The sequence below is a fragment of the Rhinolophus sinicus genome, chromosome 17, assembly GCF_057876585.1.
Source record: "Rhinolophus sinicus isolate RSI-liver-muscle chromosome 17, RSI-T2T, whole genome shotgun sequence".
Classification (NCBI taxonomy): domain Eukaryota; kingdom Metazoa; phylum Chordata; class Mammalia; order Chiroptera; family Rhinolophidae; genus Rhinolophus; species Rhinolophus sinicus.
Genome location: NC_142517.1, coordinates 164,772,994 through 164,795,000, shown reverse-complemented (window position 1 = coordinate 164,795,000; position 22,007 = coordinate 164,772,994). Strand labels below are relative to the sequence as shown.

The 22,007-nt window shown below is 37.4% G+C and overlaps 1 long non-coding RNA gene across 1 annotated transcript in view; it reads left to right on the top strand.

The window, feature by feature from the left end:
* The window catches only part of LOC148754876 (uncharacterized), a 493,335-nt gene that overhangs the window by 230,308 nt on the left and 241,020 nt on the right, over nt 1-22,007 (top strand). Inside the window, exon 4 of the long non-coding RNA XR_016019765.1 lies at nt 9,525-9,591. This is a non-coding gene — a long non-coding RNA (uncharacterized LOC148754876). The remainder of the gene's footprint in view (nt 1-9,524; nt 9,592-22,007) is intronic.

Sequence of the window (22,007 nt, the reverse complement as noted above, 5' to 3'; positions counted from 1 at the left end):
AAAGTGGTACCCAGCTATATTGGGTTTTCTTAAGGCCCACCAAACCTGCTCACTACTTTAATACAGTAGTCCCCCCTTATCTGCAGTTTCTCACCCATGGTCAACCATGGTCCAAAATTATTAATTGGAAAATTCCAGAAGTAAACAATTCATAAATTTCAAATTGTATGTGCGTTCTGAGTAGCGTCATTAAATCTTGCCCGACCTGCTGTGTCCTGCCCTGGACGTGAATCATTCTTCCATGAACATATCCATGCAGAATATACTCCCCGCCTGTTGGTTACTTAGCAGCCATCTTGGTTATCATGTCAACTATGAGATATCACAGTGTTTGTGTTCAAGTGACACTTCTGGTAGCCTAACGCTATGTCACAGTGCTTATGTCATTTCCCACACTTCATCTCATCCCTTCAGCATTTTATCATCTCACATCATCGCAAGAAGGGTGAGTACAATAAGATAGTCTGAGAGACAGACCACATTCACATCACTTTTATTACAGTACATTGTTGTAATTGTTTTATGTTATTAGTTGTTGTTGATAATCTCTTACTGTGCCTAATTTATAACTTCAACTCTACTATAGGTAAGTATGTACAGAAAAAAACATAGTGTATATATATAGGGTTTGGTACCATCCGCCATTTCAGACATCCACTGGGAATCTTCAAACATATTCCCCTTGGATAAGGGGGACTACTGAATCTCCAATTTAGTTTTCAACATTTTCTTTATGTGTTGCTCTGCTTTACAAAGTCCGAATATCTGAAGATCTGAGGTTCTACCTGGGGCTCTGTTTTATGACACTTCCCACGCTATGTGTAGGGACGGATGATTACTGATTTCCTTTCTAAGCAACTCAATAACCTGAGCTAATCCTACCACTCTCTCCCTCCTGAAGCCCGGGAATCATTTCTGGAGAACAGGATTGCTATAAACTATAGTGGAAAGAGTTAGCCATTGATGCAGTTTTCTCAGTTAGTATAAAGTACTAGCCAGCATAGTTTTAATGACAGAACTTAGTCTTCCTTGGTTATGGTTACAGGGAACAAAGATAATCTGCAGACAGTTCACTCATGAATGAGATGAGATTGGATTGTAATAGCAGAAAGGGTGTGGCACACGGAGAGTTGGGTACATGACAGAGAGACTGGGCGTGGGGCTTTATTTGTGCTGATTTTTAGAATGCTCGTAAACTTTGTGCAGGGTTTTTACTTGGGTCGGAACTTTCTTTGCTTGTCTTTATGGACACTAGCATTTGCCTCATTAAGGATACAATGGCACGGAACACTGTGGAAGACAATACTCTCTACCAGGACCCTGTCCATTCACTTGGAATTTATTATTTCATACCTAGGTGGATGTTCAGACATAGGTCATGCAGATAACAAAACAAAAACAAAAAAATCAGGCACAAATGGAGGTTTAAGTGACCCATAATGCTCAGGTTTTCTTCAGACAGACTCTGAATCAAGTGGCAGGGTTGTGGTAGGGTCAGAATGCAGTGGTTTGAGTTTTATCAAGAAGGGTCCACAATCAGGGTTCGGCTACTGTAGAGAGCAGCCCTAGCAGAGTGGCTGACAGAGAGTCATATGATTGTAACTGGGTGAGGATTTGGGTCTTAAGAAGCACTCTGTGTGGGGTTCTCCCCCTTCCCTTCTCCCACAGCTCACATTTGGATTTCATCAAATGACAGACATTGGGGCCCTCATTTAATTCTATCTTTGGGCTGGTGTCACCATCCCACTCAAACTTGAGACCATTGATAGGTGGCATTATCTGCTTCTCCTCCTGGGTCATCAGCCTGGGGAGGAAAATCAGGTTGCCAGGGGAGTCACAAAATGTACTTCTCTGCCCAGCTCCCCTTCAATTTTTAGACTCCCAAGGCGTGTCTTGCATGTTCTGCAAACCTGGCCATGAGGAGACCATGTTTCCCTCCTGACTGAGCTTGCTGATGGTGCTCAAACCCAACAGCTGTGCTGCAGGGGCAGCTGTCAGCCCTGAGAGCTCGCAGAGCTGCTGCCGCCTTCTCCAATGTACCCGTTCCCTTGCTACATACCCGTGCCCTGGCCCTGGAGCTCCTGCTGGAATCCTTGATAACTCAGGTGACCACCCCCTTCTCCTGTCTGAGACAGAGCATTATGCTTGCACTAGCATGGTTCACTGTCAGCATGCATCTTTTCCCAGGAGGTTCTGTACCCTCCAACAAATCTCTGACTGTTCCCCAATGTAACCAGATCCTTAATCAAGCTAGAACCTTTGGATATCTAGACACTTGCAGTCCTGAAATCCTGTTGCCATATATATTTATTTTAATGGGTTTCCAGAAGCACTTTTCTGATCTGTGGTCTCCTTGGGTGTGTTCCCCTAAGGGCTCTCTCCTGCTTATCCCTTAAGCCTAACCCTAAGCCTCTCCTTAGCCCTGGGTGACATGCTGGACTCAAGAGTTGCCTGGTTACTCTAAGTTCACCAAGCTGCTGCCCAAGCCCTGATGATGAAGGTTTAGTTCTTACCTGCCTGTTGTAGTCTTCCTGTGTGTTAATGGGATCCATTTCACTGGCCATTCTACAGGTAGGGTGTGTTTAGAGAGCTAAATCTTGGTTAGATTGCCTAGGTTTGAATCCTGTCTCTACCAGTTGTTAGCTTTGGGGGCCACTCTCTCCACCCCTCTAAGCCTCAAAATTATCACCTGTAAAATGGGTTAATGGGAAAATTATAACCTCATGGGTTATTTTAAATATTTACTGAGGTAACATATGAAAAGCACATTGCACAATACTGAGTATATTGTAGATATAATAAAAGTTAATTGTAAATAAGTGATTATGATACTGAATATGATTCAGGGCTGCTGTTCAGAAAATCTGATCTTTGTGTTCTGCTCACTGCTAGTATTTTATTATTATTGCATTTTTGAATTATGAGGTGATTTATGAGGAAAAAACATGGTCTCTCTGCAGAGGAGTGAAAGCTTACAAATCTAGAGTAAAAAAAAAGAGAAGTTTAATTTTTTTGAACCTCTTCAATAACCATCTTTTATGTGGGTAATGTAATTACCAGTGGAAAAATGAATAAAACTCAAACTCAATAAATTACATTTCCATTGAATTTCTTTGCTTATTTTCTAAGGGGATAGGATTTTAAATTTTGGAACACTCTTTTGCCACTTTATTTCTTATGCGCTAAGATATGACATAGTATGCATTTTAATGTATTCATTCATGTCCAGTTTCAACAAAACTGGGTGGGAATTAGTACCCCATAATTCATACGCTAGGGTGTCTTATTACAATTATAAAATTTTATTATAAAATGTTTTTTTAATATTTATATTGTTAATTAAATGACAACGAAACCTCATAAATTCTGAACAGAGAATTATAGTCCATTAGTCCCTGCTCAGACTTCTTATTAGCCAATCAGAATATTTGATTTCTTCTCCTAACACATTCAGATGTTTGATGATAAAGCTTGCTGACGATGCTATTTCCTTTCTGTACTTCTGGAGTCTCTGAAAGAAGAAAGCTCTCTAATCAGTTTACAACAATACTGAGGTTATTACAAGGTGGTCATTTTCTTGGGGCATTTTAGAGCACTTTGTGATAATTAAAAACAAACAAACAAACAACAACAACAAAAACCCTCCTTTTGACCTTTAATTTCTAAGGAGGCTCCTATACCAGGGCAGGAAATATATATGGTAACTATATTAATAGCAGTCATTTAAGGATTTCTGCCCGCTACACACACATGCACACACTTATAGTTGCTAGAGCTATTGTGATTGGACATTAAGTGATGATGCAGTGACCATCCAAGCAGTAATCAGAAGGTAGGGAGCCAAGAAACCCTGAGAGAATGATCTAGACCCGCACTGTCCCATAATGGAGCCACTGGCCACATGCAGCTGTTCAGCACTGGAAATGTGGGTGTTGTGACTGAGAAAATGAATTTTAAAATGTAACGTTTTTAATTAAGATTTGAATTTAAATAGCTAGTGAATTTTTAAAAATTCAGTTTCTCAGTCACACTAGTTGCATTTCAATTGCCCAAGAGTCACCTGTAGCTAGTGGCAGTGAGACTGAGCATTGCAGATACGAACATTTCCGTCGTCACCAAGAGTTCTATTGGGTAGCGCTACTCTTTGGAGTCAAGGGGGATGTTAGAAAGACGTACGAGCCTTTCTTCTTTTCCACCTTATCCCATGTCAAGGCATTCCCCACACTAGAGACATGGGGGATTCAGAAAGAGAGAGGGGGATTGATCATGTAGAGCTTAGAAATGAGCTTTGTGGTGGACGGTACTGTAGCCAAAGCAGTGGGGAAGCTTCGGCTGCAAGAGGGCTGCAGCATCTTCCAGGTATCTGCACGTGTGGTTGTCGGGGGCGTGAATTTAGTGCAATCGTAGCTGTGTGAAAGAAGAAAAACGTTGTCGAAAATAGCAGCCAGAAGTGCAAACCTTTTCACCTTTCTCTCTCATACTACTCTTTGCCTAGGAAGAACCACCCTGGAACCCAAACCTCATCTTCTTTACATTTCTTCTCTAACTTTAATGTTCATATCAATCACCTGGGGATCTTGTTAAACTGCAGATTCGTATTCAGTATGTCTGCAGGGCAATCTGCATTTTCTTACTGGTAACTACAGTGTGTCCCTGAAAATAAGACCGGGTCTTACATTAATTTTCGCTCCAACAGACTCATTAAGGCGTATTTTCAGGGGATGTCTTATTTTTTCATGTACAACAATCTACATTTATTCAAATACAGTCATGTCGTCCTCTTCTGGAACATCATCATAACATACTAAATGCATACATCATCTGGCTGACGATCTTAACTGGGGCTTATTTTCGGGGTAGGTGTTATTTTGGGGGAAACATGATAGATAACGCAAATGGTCAAAGACCACATTTTAGGTTGCAAGGATCCAGAATGTCTAGAACACGTTTGCATTTGAGACTTTCTGTATAACCACGGTCCTAATTACTGGTTTAGACACAGAAGGTTACACTTCTCCAGAAATCAATATGTCTTTAGTTTCAAACTCAGACTACGGAAGTTTGTCTGGGAGTAGGTGGGTGGAAGGGAGTCTGTTGTTTTTGGAGAAATTAGCCTTATTACCTGAAATCCCAAGACTGGTATAAATATGTTTCCATGTTTTCATACAGAAGTATGGGATATTTAAAAATTGAGGAGAACTGCCCTACAGAAAAAAAAATCCGTCAAATTGCTTACATAAATAAAAAGCAAGTTACATGTTTTATTGTTGTGACTATTTTTGTAACACTAAACCTTTGAACAGAGAGCAGTTTCTATCTGATACTATGATTTAGAGCTCGTTGAAGAAGGAATCGATTGTCGGTAGAGGCCAGCTATTGATCTGAAAGGGGAGTGGGAAACTGGAACATTTCTCAAATAGAGAAAAATTCAAAATTAGAAGCCAGAAGGCAGGGAAATTGCTGTTTGGAAAAATACAATCAGGAGTTTTCATAATATCTGGATGCATAATGGGATGTTTCTCCTTCTGATAAAGATGGAGAAGCTGGGAATAGCTAAGGAGCAAAGGATCCAGAAGACACGAGGTATCCATTCCTTGGTTAAGTCCCACAGGACAAGCAGGGTTGGCAGAGTATGTACAGCTGCTTTGAAAGGACAGTTGAGCTGCCCTGAGTCTAAAGCACCATTGTAAGGATACACTGGGAAGATATAGACGTGAAACAAAAAGACGCTGCTCCTTTGATCCTGCTTCTATCTTGGGGAGAACCAAGAGTAGGTGGAATAGAAACCTACTGCTCCAGGCATCCACATAAGGTTCATGCTTCGCTTAGCTGCTTTTTAAATAGAGTTCAGTGTTTATGGAAAAATCAAAATGGAGGGGAAAAGGACGCCCTCTAGATTTCCCATTTATTCATGCTCAAGGGAAGCTGAGATGCTTATTTGTTTTATTTGTTGTTCGTAAGTCCAGAAACTTTTGTCCACCTGGTGGCAATGATCTGAAATTGCAGGATATGTCAGGTAAGAATATAGTTAGTGTCTGATGAGTGCTTGTCATAAAACCAAAAATGAACACAGAAGAAACGAAAGGTCTTTATATCAGACAAAGAACAGCAAACAACTCAGTGATAACATTGTAGTAAATCATACACCATTAGGATACTAGTCTGGCTTAACAGAAAGAGGACTCCCTGGTAATTAGGAGACCTATTGCCAAGCATAAAAGAAAATCAAGTCAAGATTGAAGAGAGTTGATATAACATATAATGGATGAAACATATGGCCTTATGTCTTCCCAGGCTAACTCCTTCTACCCTCCATATTCAGAGCCCACTTGCTCAGATGCTACCATTTGGGCCCATGCAGTACTGAGCTAGCTATACCCTCTCAAGAGGAGAAAAAGGATCGTTCGCAGACACTGCTGGGTTTACCTTTCCCGGATATCCTTATCCTCTTCTCCTTCCTCTTTCGTCCTTAGGGAATTCCCATATTCTCTGTTTCTCATATTAGTGTGACCATTTTTCTTTTTCCAATTGCACTTATTTTTCCTGTACTATAAAATTTACTTGTTATATTTCTTTTTCATTGTCTGTTTCTTCCCTGCTAGAATATAAACTCCTCGAGGGGAGAGTTTTTTGTCTACTTTGTTCACTGATGGGTCTTGAACATGAAGAGCAGGGCTGGGCACAGAGCAGGTGCTTAGTAAACACGACTTTGAGATGGAGTGTCTCTGTTGTCTTATGAATACCTCCTTTATGCTTTCTCATTATATTGATTTTTTTTTAGTTCATTATAGGTGATGAATTATCTCTAACCTTTGCAGATATTTCCTCTTCCTTTTTCTTTTTCCCTCGTCCTTTCTCAGTATCTACTTTTGCGCTTTCAGATCTCAACTTAAGTTGTGTTACTTCTCCCAAAAGCTTTCTCTGCCTTCACAGATTAAAACAGTATCTCCTGGCCCATGCTTTTGCCACATGGTTGTCCCAAGTCATAAATTTGTCACACATTTTTGGTAGCTGTCTGACTCCCTCACAACAGTAAGCTTAGAGCAGGAATCACAACTACCTTTATTATCATTATGTGTTCTACTGTACAGTCAACACTACTCCTAAGATGTAACAGGCCCTCAATACATATGTGTTGAATGAAGGAAGGAATAATTATTCATTTTGGGGTTCGGTTTCATCAAAAGTATTATAGACTCTTTGAAGGCAAAGAGCGTATTTTCATCTTTGTCTATCATCAGGCACAGTGCCTACACATAGTAGATGCTTGATAAATCTATTCAATGAAAATAACATTTTAGTTTTAATATGTCAGATAGTTTGATTTTAATTATAGGCAAAATAGTGGTTGATTGTGAATTATTGAACATCAAGATTCTTATGAAAATTATGTGCAAAGTAAAAAAGATTTTCAAAATAGGGTCAATCTACTTCCATAAAACAGATTGGAAATATTTCCATTACTCCAGGCTATGAGCAGAAAAGTGCCAGACATTCCCCAGGCCCCTGGGCAAGTGTTCACACACCTCAAGGGCAACCCTACCCTTCTTCAAAGCACAGCCATCGAGTTAGAATAATGTAGCAGTTAGCAGATGAAAACCATGCTTTATTTAAAAAAAAGAAAAAAAAAGAAAAAGGACGTGAAAGGTAAAACAGGCTGGCCAGTTCTTTATAATTGCTCAGTATTTCCCTATTGCATTTTAAAAATGTTGAGTTTCAAGGGGCAGTTTTTTAATTTGTTTTAATTTTCTGAGGCAGCATTGCAAATAAATGTCACTCAGAGGACCCAGAGTCCTGCCAACTCTTGATGATGCTAAGGAGCCATGTGCAAGTGTCCGAGTTCAAATTTAACTTAAGACCATTATAAAAAAGAAATCAGGCAGAGTTGAACTGCACCATAAGCAAAAGCTGTTCTGTTTTCCCAGCGGGGGATCACTGCAAACACAGCAAGTGGGAAGAAATGAGAATACCTGCCATCGAGATTTGAGAGAGAAATTTGATTGCAGACATTTAAATAGATGAGGTTAAGACTTTTCCCTGACCGTAAAACCCCAGAATTCTAAGATGAGGAATTTAAGGACAAATGCTTTGAGGTGGACACTGAGAAGAAGTGTGAACTCTCTTTTATCCTCCCAAATCTGTGCATCTTGGACGCAAGCCAGGAAGCTTCCCAAAACGCTGGAATAACTGTAAATTTGGGGCAGAGAGTGTGCTGAGTCCCTGCTGTGTGGCTTGGGAACCCTGTTTGCTGCATAGACCACCTCTTCCAGAGGGAACTCATCTGGAAAGCTATGGAATCTTGGCTCTGGCCCCATTCATTTATTGGTTGGAGGGAGAAGGTGATGGAAAACGTGCCTTGGAAAAACACAGATGGCAGCCTTGTGCTTAACCCTTGATGGCCTAAGGAAGTGGATCTCACCGTGTGGTCCCAGAACCAGCAGCATCAGCACCACCTAGGAACTTGTGAGAAAAGCACAGTCTCCTGGGGGGGTTGACCGCAGACTGACTGAATCAGAAACTCCAGAGGCAGAGCCCAACAATCTATGTTTTAAGAAGCCCTCCAGGTGGTTTTGGGCACATCAAAATTTGAGAACTCCTTGCCTGAAATACTCAGAGAACACAAGATTGTTTACCAAAAAGAATAACATTATGATGATTCAGAATCAATCTATTATCCATGTTCATAAACTAAGGGAAAGACCAGGTAATCATAACTATTTTGAGAAGGTATAGCAATCTTAGCATCCTCAGTATCAGTTAATATTATGGAAGATCAACGTAATAGTTAGCCGTTGCCATGAAATTGTGGCATAACAAGCAAGCACAACATCTTATGGGCGTGCACCAGCAAGACATTTTTTTCTCCTGCATCTGCAGGGTTCAATTTATGTCGGCTGGGCTCCCTCTTGTTTCTGAGAGCTGCTTGATCTACTTTGAACTTGTTTGGGGTGACTTGGCTTTGCTCCACATGTTTCTCACCCTTCTGAGACCTACAGATAGCACAGGCATGTGCTTGTCATGGCAATGGCAGGAGCAAGAAGTGACAAGCAGAAACATGCAAGGCTTCTTGAGGTCTAGTATGGGCACACCTGTCAGCTCCATCTCATTTTATTGGCCAAAGCAAGTCACGTGTCCAAGACCAGATTCAAGGTATGAGGAAATCTATCTGCCCCTTTAGTGAAAGGAACTGCAAAGCCACAGGACAAAGGGCATGGATACAGTAGGGGTAAAGGATTGAGGCCATTCATGTCACAATCAACAGTGAAAAAGCTTCTCTTTCAGTTTATAAGCAGCACTTGTACTGTAAATCCCAAATGTCAGTTTGATCTTAAAAAAATGTTTCTTTTTGACCCTTCCCCCTCCCCCCAAATATTGATTTTACTGATTTCAGTTGGATTAACTACACGGTTAGAAGGTGTTCTGTGGGTAAAATGCTATCAAATAGCATTGCATGCTACAGAGAAAGCATTCATGAATGGAAGAGTCAGTGGATGCCACTAACTTAATTGTTGTCTTATTTTAAGGAATCGCACAGCCACCCCAGTCTTCAGCAACCTCCACCTTGATCAGTCAGCGGCCACCAACATTGAGGTAAGCCCTTCCTTCAGCAAGATTGCGACTCGCTGAAGGCTCAGATTACGGTTATTATTTTCTTTTATTGGAAATAGACTCTTTTTAGATTAAGTTATGTGCATTTTTTAGACATAATGTTATTACATAATTAAGGCTACAGTATAGTGTGATGCGTGGGGAAACAAAAAAATTTGTGTGACTCGCTTTATTGCAGTGGTCTGGAATGGAACCTGCAACATCTCCGAGGTATGCCTGTAGTTAAACCACTTTGTTTCATAATAATATATCAAATCCAGTCCTTAAAGACAAAGTGAGGAATATGACCTTCTCTACCTTGAACTTTTTATTCTTAAGTAAACTTCTGGCATTCTATATCTGCAAGGGGTCACCTGCTCAAATAGAATTTTTAAGCTGGATCCACCACAGCTTTTTGGGTTGGCTTAATGATTGTGTTAATGCTGCATTCCTAATTAGCTGCTGACATGCGGGCAAAGGGGCAAGGGCAGCTTGCCCACAATTGCCAGGTGTGATCACACATTGATCAGAGATTCAAATCAAGGAGAAATCTGGGACAAACACCCAGAGTCAGAGAGATTCACTGCCTTTTTCTCGTTGGTCTCTTTGAAATGTATACTCAATAGAAGAAATACGCGTAGCAGGTCTGTGTTTAACTTCTGAAGATGAGCATTTCCCTATGTTGGTGGCCAAACGTACAATTTTCTTTTTGTTTTTCACATGTAATGGGAATGAAATAATTTGTTTTTTCTCATTGCCCTGAGTCTTAGAGTTGTTTATGATCTGGAGGAAACCTCAGATAATTTTTTTAAATGCTCTCATTTTCCTGGGGAAGAGATAAGACCTAAAGCAGTGATACAACTTGTTCAATGTCACCCAGTTGGTTAAGGGAAGCTAACCACAGATGCTTGGTTTTCTCATTACACTACACTTTTTTTTGGAAAGGGATCATTCATGATTTGATGGATCAAGTACAAAATAGAGAGCAGAGAATTATGGTCTGTGGACATTAATGGAATTCAATTTTCCTATTTGTGAATTGGTGATAAATATGCTTGTTAGAATGTTTGAGTCAGAAACAAGTTCTTTTCTGTTAAAAATTAGCACTTGTCATTAAATGATTTGGAAAAAAGCACCACTGGTCAATCACTTGAAATTAATTCATGTGGTCAACATGGATTCTAGTACTGGGATGGAATACACTAGGAATAGAGCAAGAGATGGAGGTCAATGTCTTTTTCAACACCTGAAGTTATTTGTTTGAGTAGAAGTTTATTTAAAAAAGTCCTTTGGGGTACAATATAATCAGGGGGTGGGGGAGTCAGGACTGCTCCAATACCCACCACTGAGGACTCTCAGGGTATCCTATCCCTCTCGTCCCCTTGAAATAGGTACTGCCAGAAGCCTATGCCTAAAATTTGCCTGGAATTCATCTCTTCTTCCCTTTCTTTTATATGGTGCTGAAGCCCAGGATAAAAAGATAAAGGATTGCATAGCCTGGCACATGAATGCTTCCCCACTGCGTGCTGCTTTTGTGGGGAGGAAGTAGCAGCCACCAACCGCTGTTTTATTAATAATGAGGCATTCACATAAATTCCATGCAAAATTGATTTTTGACTGTTATATAAGAATCAAATACCAGGCTTTAAAAAGTAATTGAGAAATCTATTTGTAATTTACTTTGCCTATAAGAACCTGCTGTCCTGACATAAACAATTTTACAGTATTTTCCTCCCTGTTAAATAGCTATTTTTACACATCTGTTTGGCCTCTCTTGGATGACATGTAGTCAGGAGGTATAATGAATACAGGTTTGAAACAACATGTGGCCACAATTTTTTTCAGTTTCATCTTCAGGGGGATCTTTTACAAGTTGTGATATCATTTTCATCACAGTACAGGTGAAGTATGTTAATGGCTAATTATCTAACACTGAGTGTTGACGGATGAATCATAAATATGCTTTGTGGCAATAGGAGAGCATGATGAAATAGCTAAGAACTACAAAAACAAAAACAAAACAAAACAAAACAAAAACAAAAACAAAAACCCCAAAAACAAAAAACCCAAACCCTCAAAACTGACAAACCAAAACAACCTGAAAGACAAGTTTCTCACTTGTCTTTCAATGCCTTAATGGGCTATGGTCCCATGGAAAAGTCTCCTGTAACAAAGATTTCCTCCAGGAACCTATTTAATACCTAGTAGTTTTGCATATATTAAAGTCAGCCAAAAGTATTTACGGTGTAATTGATTTCTAATTTTTCTTGAGATGGAGATTAGAGGGACAAAAAAAAAAAAAAGATGATGTGAAGAAGTCAATCTTTTACATATTTTGTGTAACTTCTATGTGTGTTTCCTTGGGATTATTTTGTAGAAGGGAACCTTTTTCTATTCTTATGCTAGGACATTTTTTTTTTTCCTTTTTAAGGGAGTCTGAACCCTAGTAATTAAAAAAAATTGTTTTACCCAGTTTTGTTGAGGTATACTTTATGTAGGATAAAATTCTAAGTGTACAGATTAATGAATTTTGGTAATTGTATACAGTTGTATAACCATTTCCACCATCACGATAGGACATTTCCATCACCCTAAGAAGTTCCCTTGTGGCCCTTTGCAGTCAATCCATTCTGCCAACTCCTGGCACCAAGGCAGCCGCTGATTTACTTTCTGTTACTGTAGTTTTGCCTTTTCTAGAATTTCATATAAATGGAATCCTAGCATTAGTCCTTTGTATGTAACCTTTTTTTCTTTTTTGCTTAGCATAATGTTTTTGAGATTCACCCATATTATTGACTGTATTAGTATTTTGTTTCTTTTAGTGCTGAGTACTATCACGTGGTATGGATATACCACAGTTTGTTTATCCATTCACTAACTGACCCTTGGGCTGTTTTCGGTTTTCGACTCTTATGAATAATGCTGCTATAAATATTCATGTACAAGTTTTTGTGTGGACCTATGTGTGTATTTCCTTTGGGTAAATATCTAGTAGTAAGACTGTTGGGTCACACGGCATATATGTGTTTTAACCTTACATAAAACTGTACCATTTTATACTTTCACACAGGCAATGTATGAGAGTTCCGGTTGCCCTACCTCTTTACCAGTACTTGTTATTGTCAGTGTGTGGTAAATAGCTCATGTGGTTTTAATGGCATTCTCTGCATAATTTGTGATGTTATCTTTTCCTGTACTCATTGACATTTTATACCTTCCTTTGTAAAGTGCTGTTCAAATCTTTTACCCATTTTTATTGGGTTTCCTTTGTATTGATTGACTTTTAAGAATTCCTTGTATATTCTGGATCCAAGCCTTTTGTCAGATATATGTTTTGCAAATATATATATATATATATATATATAATGGTATTTTGCTGGCTTTTTTCATTTTCCCCCCAGTTTTATTGAGCTTTAATTGACATACAGCACTGTGTAAAGTATACAGCATAAGGACTTAATTTATAGATATTGTGAAATGATGCCTTTTTCTCTTTTTAACTTTTTTAAGAGCAAAAACTTTTAATAAAAAAAATCAATTTAATAAATATTTCCTTTTATGATTTGTGCTTTTCCTAACTGGATATCACAAACATTTGCTTCCATATTTTCTTCCAGAAATTCAATACTGTTAGGTTTATGTTTAAATTTGTAATCTATTTTAAGTTAATTTTTGTATGTGTAGTAAGGTAAGGGTAAAGGTTAAGTTTTTCCCTCTGCAGGATCCAGTTGTTCCAGCACCATTTTGCTGATTTTCTCATTTAGTTATCTTGGCATCTTTGTCAAAATCAATTGTCCGTATAAGTTTGGTTCTATTTCTGGATTCTATTCTGTTTCATTAATCTATAATTTTATCTTTACTCCAATACCACACTGTTTTGATTATGGTAGCTTTCTTATAGGTCTTAGAGTCAGGCCAACCTTAGAATCCTCCTACCTTATTACTTTTTCAAAATTGTTTTGGCTGGTCTAGGTCCTTTGCATTTCCATACAAATTTTAACTCTGTTTGTCAATTTCTTAAAAGAAGACTACTGGAATTTTAATTAGGATTGTATTGAATTTATAAATCAATTTGGGGAGAATTCATTCTAAAAATATTAAATACATTTTAAACTATTACTAAAATTGTAATAAACACAACATACACACTAAAATGTGATGTGACCATTTTCAACACACTGGAGAAAATTAACATATCAATTTGTATAACCAGGTTAACAAGTTTTTTTGCAGACAGAATAAAGTTTTTTCTGTCATATCTGTTTAATCAAGGTATGACTTGAGATCACAAGCCACTATTAAAAGACTGTAAAACCGCTATTAAAAGACATTTGCATCTATTGAGTCATGATATTCTTAATTCTATGCAATCTAAGTAAAATACAGAATGAAGTAAGAGGCAGAAACTAGAATGCCTGTTGCAACTGTGTTTATCAAAGCAGTTTCATTATTTCACTAATTGACTTTTGAATAAGTATATTATCAGTATATTTAGAAATTTGAAGGTTCACAAATTTATACTAATAAAAACTTCTTCATAATGCTTTATATATTTCTCCTGCAGGCAAGATTTCAATTGAAATTTTAATAGTTAGAATAGAGATACTGCATTTTAGTAGAAAGAAAATAGATTTGGAACAGCAGGGACCTGAGTTTAAATGACAGCTCTATCCCTAAATAGCTTGGACAAGTTATCCATGTTTCTGAGCCCAGTTTGCCCCTCTGTAAAATGGGGATAATAATGCTTACTTCACAGGTGTGATATAATGAAACATATGCAAATCACCTGGCAGGTACATAACCAATGTATGTGAAAGAATAATGTTAGTAAAAGTGGGGGCAAAACGTAGGCCTTGAAGTCTGGCAAAAATGTTGGGGGCCCTGGTGGGCATTAAAATGGGTTAAAATGCTGAGTAGTGCAGTTTGCTTAGTCTGCGTATGGCGTACTTGTGGTGGTGTGACTTCCCTGCCTACACGTGCCAAATAGCAACTTAACATCTCCTCGTAGAAGCTCAGAGTGAAGACCATCACATCACCAAGCAATGTTCCAGTGGGAAGGTGTGGGACTGGATGGGTAGTGCCAAGTTTAAGTGAGCCTCCACAGATGGTTTGGAAACCCTCATTTCTCAGAAGCTTTCAGTAAGTGAGGAGTTTGTAGTATTTAGTGTTCTTCATGTAGTGCAGGGGTATTGGCATTGAATGCGCTCGGATATTTTTTCAGTTGTTCCTCTGATTTTCCTTTTGCTCCTGTTTTCACCCTTTTCTTTATTCCCACTTGGCATAGGCATGTCAGTGAACATGCCTTGTGATCACTGTAAGTCATCAATATTTGCCCTCAGCTGCTTATTCTTTACAGTCCCAGTGACATTGGAGGTGGGGGGGTTCAGTGAGACAGTGCAGTGAACGCAGATTCGGACACAGGAGCCTCAGGGCTCATCGCCTGACCATGTTAACTTGGACCAATTCCCAAACCTCAGCTTCTGCCTTAGTAAAATGCCTGACCTACTTAAGGGGCTGTCATGGGAAATTGTATGACAAATTGTATGGAGAATTGCTTTGTCAACTGTCGAGAGCTATGAACCTCTGGTGTTGTTATATAATGATGTTGCTATCCCCTTGTTCCATTTCCTTCTGCCACCAGAGCCACAGGAAGGTTAGTCCCATGTAAATTCCATGACTTGAATGGAATTGGGTAATGGTGGTGGGGGTGGCAGTGGCTACACACACAAAAAACTTACAGACTCCTGGGACTCGATAGGGCCACAGAGGTCATCTACTTAAATATCTATCTATGGAGAAAACAAGCATAGGTTCCAGAGCCCCACGGAAGAGAAAACTAGACTTCTCATTGGCACCTTACTTGGGTATCAGAGATGCATGTATTTTGTAGTTTATAGTTGAGGGAATTTGTACTAAAAGACGTGCAGATAGTTTGAAGGACAAAAGATCCTGGGAGGAATTGGAATGTTATTGGTTTCTACTAAATAAACAAAAAACAAGAAATGATTTCAAAGAAAGGTCAAAAAAATGTATTTCTAATTTTTAAAGGGGTCTGTCTAATGATGTTTTATTATTTCAGGAAAGTACGGAATTAGGGTTTTCATGACTGACGCAAATAAAAAGTCATGGATGGACTAGATGAGCTGAATTTTACTGATTTCTGTTTTTGGTTACTGGTCATTTTATTCAGTCATTTTCCTGGTTTACTGAATTTTACCGATTCATTTACTAGTTGTTTTAATTAGTTAAACTGTCAAATTGCTATGTCCAGAAATGTAGCATATAACTGATGAATGGATAAACAAAATATGGTATACCCATACAATGGAATACTTTTTAGCCATAAAAAGGAATGAAGTACTGGCCCATGCTACAATATGAATGAAACGTTATGCTAAAAAGCCAGACACAGAACATCACATATTATACGCTGCTGTTTGTAGGAAATGTTCAGAATAGGCAAATCCACAGAAACAGAAAAGATATTAATGATTTCCAGGGACTTGGGGGTGAAGGGAGTGTAGATTGATTGCTAATGGATATTGGGTTTTTTTTGGGGGGGTATGAAAATATTCTGGAATTAGATAGTGGTGATGGCTTCACAACCTTGGCAATGTACTAAAAATCACTGAATTGTACACTTTAAAAGGGTAAAGTTAATGTTATGTGAATTATGTCTCAACAACATAAAATAAGCCTAGGATAAGTTTTTTAAAAATCCTATCACAAAAGTTCTTAGATGTTAAGAATAGAATTTTCTATCATCTGTACCATGGATGATGAAAAGTGATGGTGTAATTGAAAGAAACCCTGATCTTGGCAAGTGGTGTGATCTTGGGCAAGTCGCTGCACTCTTAGCCTCCAGTGCCTAAGCTATAAAATTAAAATAGTAATTTCTGTCCTACTTATGTCATAGAGTATATGTGAAATAATAATAATAATAATAATAATATCCTGCATTTAATGAGCTCTCATTATTTACCAGAAACTATTACTGGCATTTTACATGTATTATTACATTTTTCTTATGACGTATTATTTATATCCTGATTTTATAGGTGAGAACATGAAATAATGTGTGTAAAACTGCTATACTGATGAAAACTGTGAATATATTATTTTATTTCACAAAATCATTTAAAAATGCTTATTTTTTTCCAGTTCATTAAAGTGATGGCTCCATTGGAAAAATCAGAAAATATAAAAAGTTATAAGGCAGAAAATTAAAACCAACTCATAAACCCAAAGAAAATAGTTATATTTTTTGATCTTCCCTTCCAGTTTCTAAAAACGTATATGTATGTACATACATATGAGTATATGTACATATAAAAATTGGCTTTACATTATAAATACAATATTGTATTCTGATTTTAAAAATGATTTTAATAACTGGGTATGGATATACTTTCTTAAACTATGTGCTCAGGCCAGTAGTTGGTTGCTTAATTGAACGCGTAGGTTTAAAGCAGGTTAGGCAGACGCTGTTGTTCTATGCAGCAGTTCCCTTCTTTGTCTTAGCTAAAATCACCATGATTTTGATCAGATTTGTGGAAAAGACTTGTTCAGAGAAGGTGAACATTCACTCTCCTACCTGGGAGGATGGAATTGGATCGATCTAAGCCCAGGTTTGAGATAACTATGATTGTTCTAAGCCAGTTATGACGATCCCATTCTTTACCAGTGAATAGTTTTGGGGTTAGCATGTGACCCAGTTCTGCCAGTGAGACTTAAAGGGAAGTCTGTTAGGGGCTTTTGGAAAAGAGTTTCCTCTTGCTAAGGAGAGAGAAGTTTAAGGCAAAAAAGTCACTACCTCAGCCCTACCTCCCCGCCATTGGCTCCCTGGAGCTGTTGCGCCATCTTGCAAACATGGGGGGAAAACCAAGACCATCTCAGAGATGCCAACCCAGAGCCCTGATGTGTTCTAGCCACTGAATTAACCAACCCTGGAACCACATAGCTTCAGACTCCAGTGTGAAATAATGAGTGCTTACGTAACTGCAACCCAAAGTGAAATAACTAGTGGGGAAGAGTAAAATCAATGAAGTAGAATTATTTTTAAAATACATACATTTCTTAAACATTTTAAAAACTATTTAAAGCATAGGTTTTTTGTTTGTTTGTTTTGTTTTGAAGTAAATCAAGAACTTAAAGACAATTGCAAGTGGTCTAAGCACAAACTCCTGTTACACCAGCAGTTCTCACTGTGCGGTCCATGGGCTCCTAGAGATTTCCAAGACCCTGTATGGATGTCTGTGAAGCTAAAATTATACTCATAATAATATTAAGGCATTATTCCCTCTCTCATTCTCATTTGCTCATGAGTATAAGGCAGGCTTTTCCAGGGGCTACATGACATGTGATACCACAGTAGATTGAAAACTGAAGCAATATGAGAATCCATCTGCCATTGATTAAGCCAGGCATTGGGGATTTATAACAATGTCAAATAATGTCACCACTCTTTTTTCTTTTCATTTTGGAAAATATATTTACTTGTCATGAAAATATGTTATTTATATTCACAAGTAATGGGTTTATTATTGTCATTTTAAAAATAAATTCAAAAGTTTATACATTTCTTAGTTTGACTTTCTAATATGGTAAATATTAGTTGATATTTGCCATATAAACAGAAGCTCTTTGAGGTCCTCAGTTATTTTTAAGAGTGTAAAGGGACCAAAATTCTTGAGAATTCCTGCTCTAGACTTTATTGATTTCCCCCATGTTTGCTATTGCCTAATAACAGTAACTTCCCTCCCTTCCTTCCTCCTTTTTTCCCTCCTTCCTTTCTTCCCCTCCTCCCTCCCTGCTTCCCTTCCTTCTTTCCTTCCTGCCTGACTTCTTTTTTTCTTTCTTTTTCAGCAGTTTGCTTTTAGCTAAATTTTGCAAAGCATTCAACTTAATTTTCATAGAAACAACTATTGTCTTTCTTTTTGCTTCCTAATGACAACAGCAAATACTGAGTTCATAAACAGGCCTAGGCACAAACACATCCGACTCTTGGTGAGCAACTCACCTAATGGTGAGGAGGAAAGTGAATGGGGGTGTGCATGAAGAATGTTCAGTGTGTTTCACAGGCAATAAAAACTGCTGACCAATCAAGCAAGTTGGTTGAATGGAAGTGCATTAAGAAAGATTCTACTGTACATACTTAACCATTTTCGTATTGTTGAACAAATGTTTCCGTATACTTTTTAATTTTAAATATAAAGCTAAAATAAATACCTTTATTCTTTGCATAAATACCCTTACATTCTTTGCATAAATGGTTATTAGGAGAAATTCCTAGCATAAGAATTAATATGTCAAAAAGTTATAGGTATCTTGAAGGGTTTGGGTATATATACTCAAAAGGCTTTTTTAAAAAGTTGTATAAATTTGTGCTCCTACCATTTCTCCCTATCTTTACTAATTCAACATATCATTTTAATAAAGAAAGATGCTAATTTTAACCCCAAATTATTGCTTTGGTTTTCTAGAAATACTTTGTCTTATATAGGGAGAGTGGATACTTTAAAAATACTTATTAACAATTTGTATTTCTTATTCTGTGATTTTCCTTTTTATGTCCTTTACCATTTATTCAGAGAGATGTAGTAGTCAGGATTCTTGGTTGCAAATGACAGAAACAGACTCCAGTTAACTTAAGTAGAAAAAGAATTGGTTGCTAAAGGTGTTGGGTAGCTTACAGAATTGAGGGGAGAACCAGACTTGAGTAGGAGGCCAGGGAGACAAGGCATAGTTGACATTCTGCCTTGGGAACAGTGGAAACACCATAGCTACCGCGGTAACTGCTGGACAATAGAGGGCACCATGACCTCTGGCGCCATGATTGCCTGACAGTGACTCCTCTTGCTTCTGAATTCCACCACAGCGTCTGTGAATAATCTTTAAAGGAGTCTATGACTTTCACCCTCAAAGAAGGAAAGGCTGAGGTGGGAGCATGTGATTGCCTGTTTTAGGTCAGATGGCCTCACACCATGGGCGAGAGCAAGGATGGCAGCCTATGTCCAATCAGGGGATTTTGTCCATAGGGGAGGGTGTTAGATGTGGGTATTTAGGTGACAGAGATCCACTACATGGGGTTTTATCCAGCTGTGTGAACTCCTTCGGCACAAAGTATATTGATTTATTGTCTCTTATTAAAAAAAAATGATTTTACCAGCTTGTTTGCTTTTAAATCTCATTTATACTTCTTTATTAAATAGAAAAGTTTAATGTTTCTATGTAGTTAAACCTGTTGACTTTTTACTTTTAAAATATTTTTCTTCTTTGATTTTACTATTTGGGTTCATTTATGCCTGGAAAATCTCTCCCAATCCTTACATTATATGTTCATCTACTTTCAAAGGTTTTTATGATTTAAGTTCTTGAATTTTACATGTACATCTTTAAACTGCGTACACATGTGTATGTGTGCACGCATACGTTTGGTGTAAGGGAAGGGTCAAATTCCTGTCTAATTTCTTTATGTGAGTATACCATGTGTGTTTCTTGGCTATTATTCCATTGCATTGATCTACCTGCTGATTTTTTGCAACAGTTTTTTTATACTTTAATTGCCAAAACTTTATAGTATGTTTTAATCACCCAGATATCCCTGCATTACTCATGCTTTTTTTTTTTTTTTTTTTTGTCTTTTCCAAAAATGTGATGGTCAGTCCTCTTTTTCATTTGTTAAACTTTAGAAACATTTTGCCTGAAAATTATCTCCATGAAGATTGAGTTAAATCCTCAAATTCATTTTTGAAGGATTTTGTTTGCATCTTTATAATTGGGTCTTCCTATTTGGGAACATTTATTTAAGTCTTTTTTTGTGTCTTGATACAATTTTGCAATTTGTTCATTTTGGTTCTATACCTGAGTTTAAAGATTGTTGTTATTTGAAAACCTTAAAAAAATTCATTGGTAAATCATCTTGACCCTCGTGCCCTTAATAACTTTCCATTTTTTTCACAGTTATTTATTTATTCAGATTAGCCTATTTCTATGTCTTGGCACAATTGATGGTTTATATTTTATTTTGAAATAATCTAGTTCATCAGTATTTACAAATTTATTAAATAAAGAATAATTATGTTTTTAAATTGTAATGTATCTTATATCCTCTTTCTTCTTATTTTTAATTTTTTTGTTCTTTTTTAATCTTTGTTTTCTACATTAGGTTTGCCAGATCTCTGTCTAGTTTTTCCAAGGTGCCAGCTTTTGTGTGTATTTATCATTTAGCCTCTTTGTTGGTGTCTTGGGCAAATTACTTAATGTCTCAAAATCTTTATTTCTTTATTTGTTAAAAAAACAACCCACCCATCTCTCAGGAATAATGTGAGGATTCAACAAGATAATTATGTAAGGCATGTGGGTCATGACAAGTGCTCAAAAATCATCACCGTTGTCATTTTATTATCAATTTATTCTTATCAATATCAGGTCTATATTTTTATCACATTATCAATTTATTTTCATACCTGATTCAATCATTCACTACAGGATATGAATTCATTCTTTTTAAAATTTTTGTATGATTTATTGGGGTGACATTGGTTCGTAAACTTATATAGGTTTCAAGTGTACATTTCTATAGTACATCATCTATATATCGCATTGTGTGTTCACCACCCAAAGTCTGTGCTCCTTCCATCACCGTGTATTTGATCCCCTTTTCCCTCTTCTACTATCCCCCACTCCGCTTACCCTCTGGTCACCACTAAACTGTTGTCTGTGTCTATGAGTTATTCTTTGTTTGTATTGTTTGTTGCTTTCAGTCTTATATCCCACATATGAGTGAAGTCATATGGTTCTCGACTTTTTTCTGTCTGATTTATTTTGTTTAACATAATAATCTCAAGATCCATCCATGTTGTCGCAAATGTCACTATTTTGTCTTTCCTGATGGGTGATCAATATTCCATTGTATATACGTACCACAACTTCTTTATGCAATCATCTATCAAAAGACACTTTGGTTGTTTCCATGTCTTGGCCACCATGAATAATGCTGCAATTAACATAGGGGTACATATCTTTACAGATACATGTTTTCAATTTTTTTTGGTAGGTACCCAGATGAGGGATTGCTGGGTCATATGGTAATTCTATTCTTAGTTTTTCGAGGAACCTCTGTTCTGTTTTCCATAGTGGCGGTGCCAATTTGCATTCCCACCAGCTGTGTATGAGGGTTCCAAATTCCCTTATATATGAGAAAGTTAACATAGTTTTATTCTTTCCTTTAGCATTTCCCCATTTTTGTAACACAGACTTAGATTTAAGACTTATTGCTATTTTTTATATAACAGTTTTCCTTTATGGAAACATTTTGCCATTTGCTTTCTGTTCTAAAAAATTTTTGCAACAGTTATTTAATGTAATTAAACAGCTATTTAATGTAATTAAAATTTGTAACTTCTTTCACTGCTCTT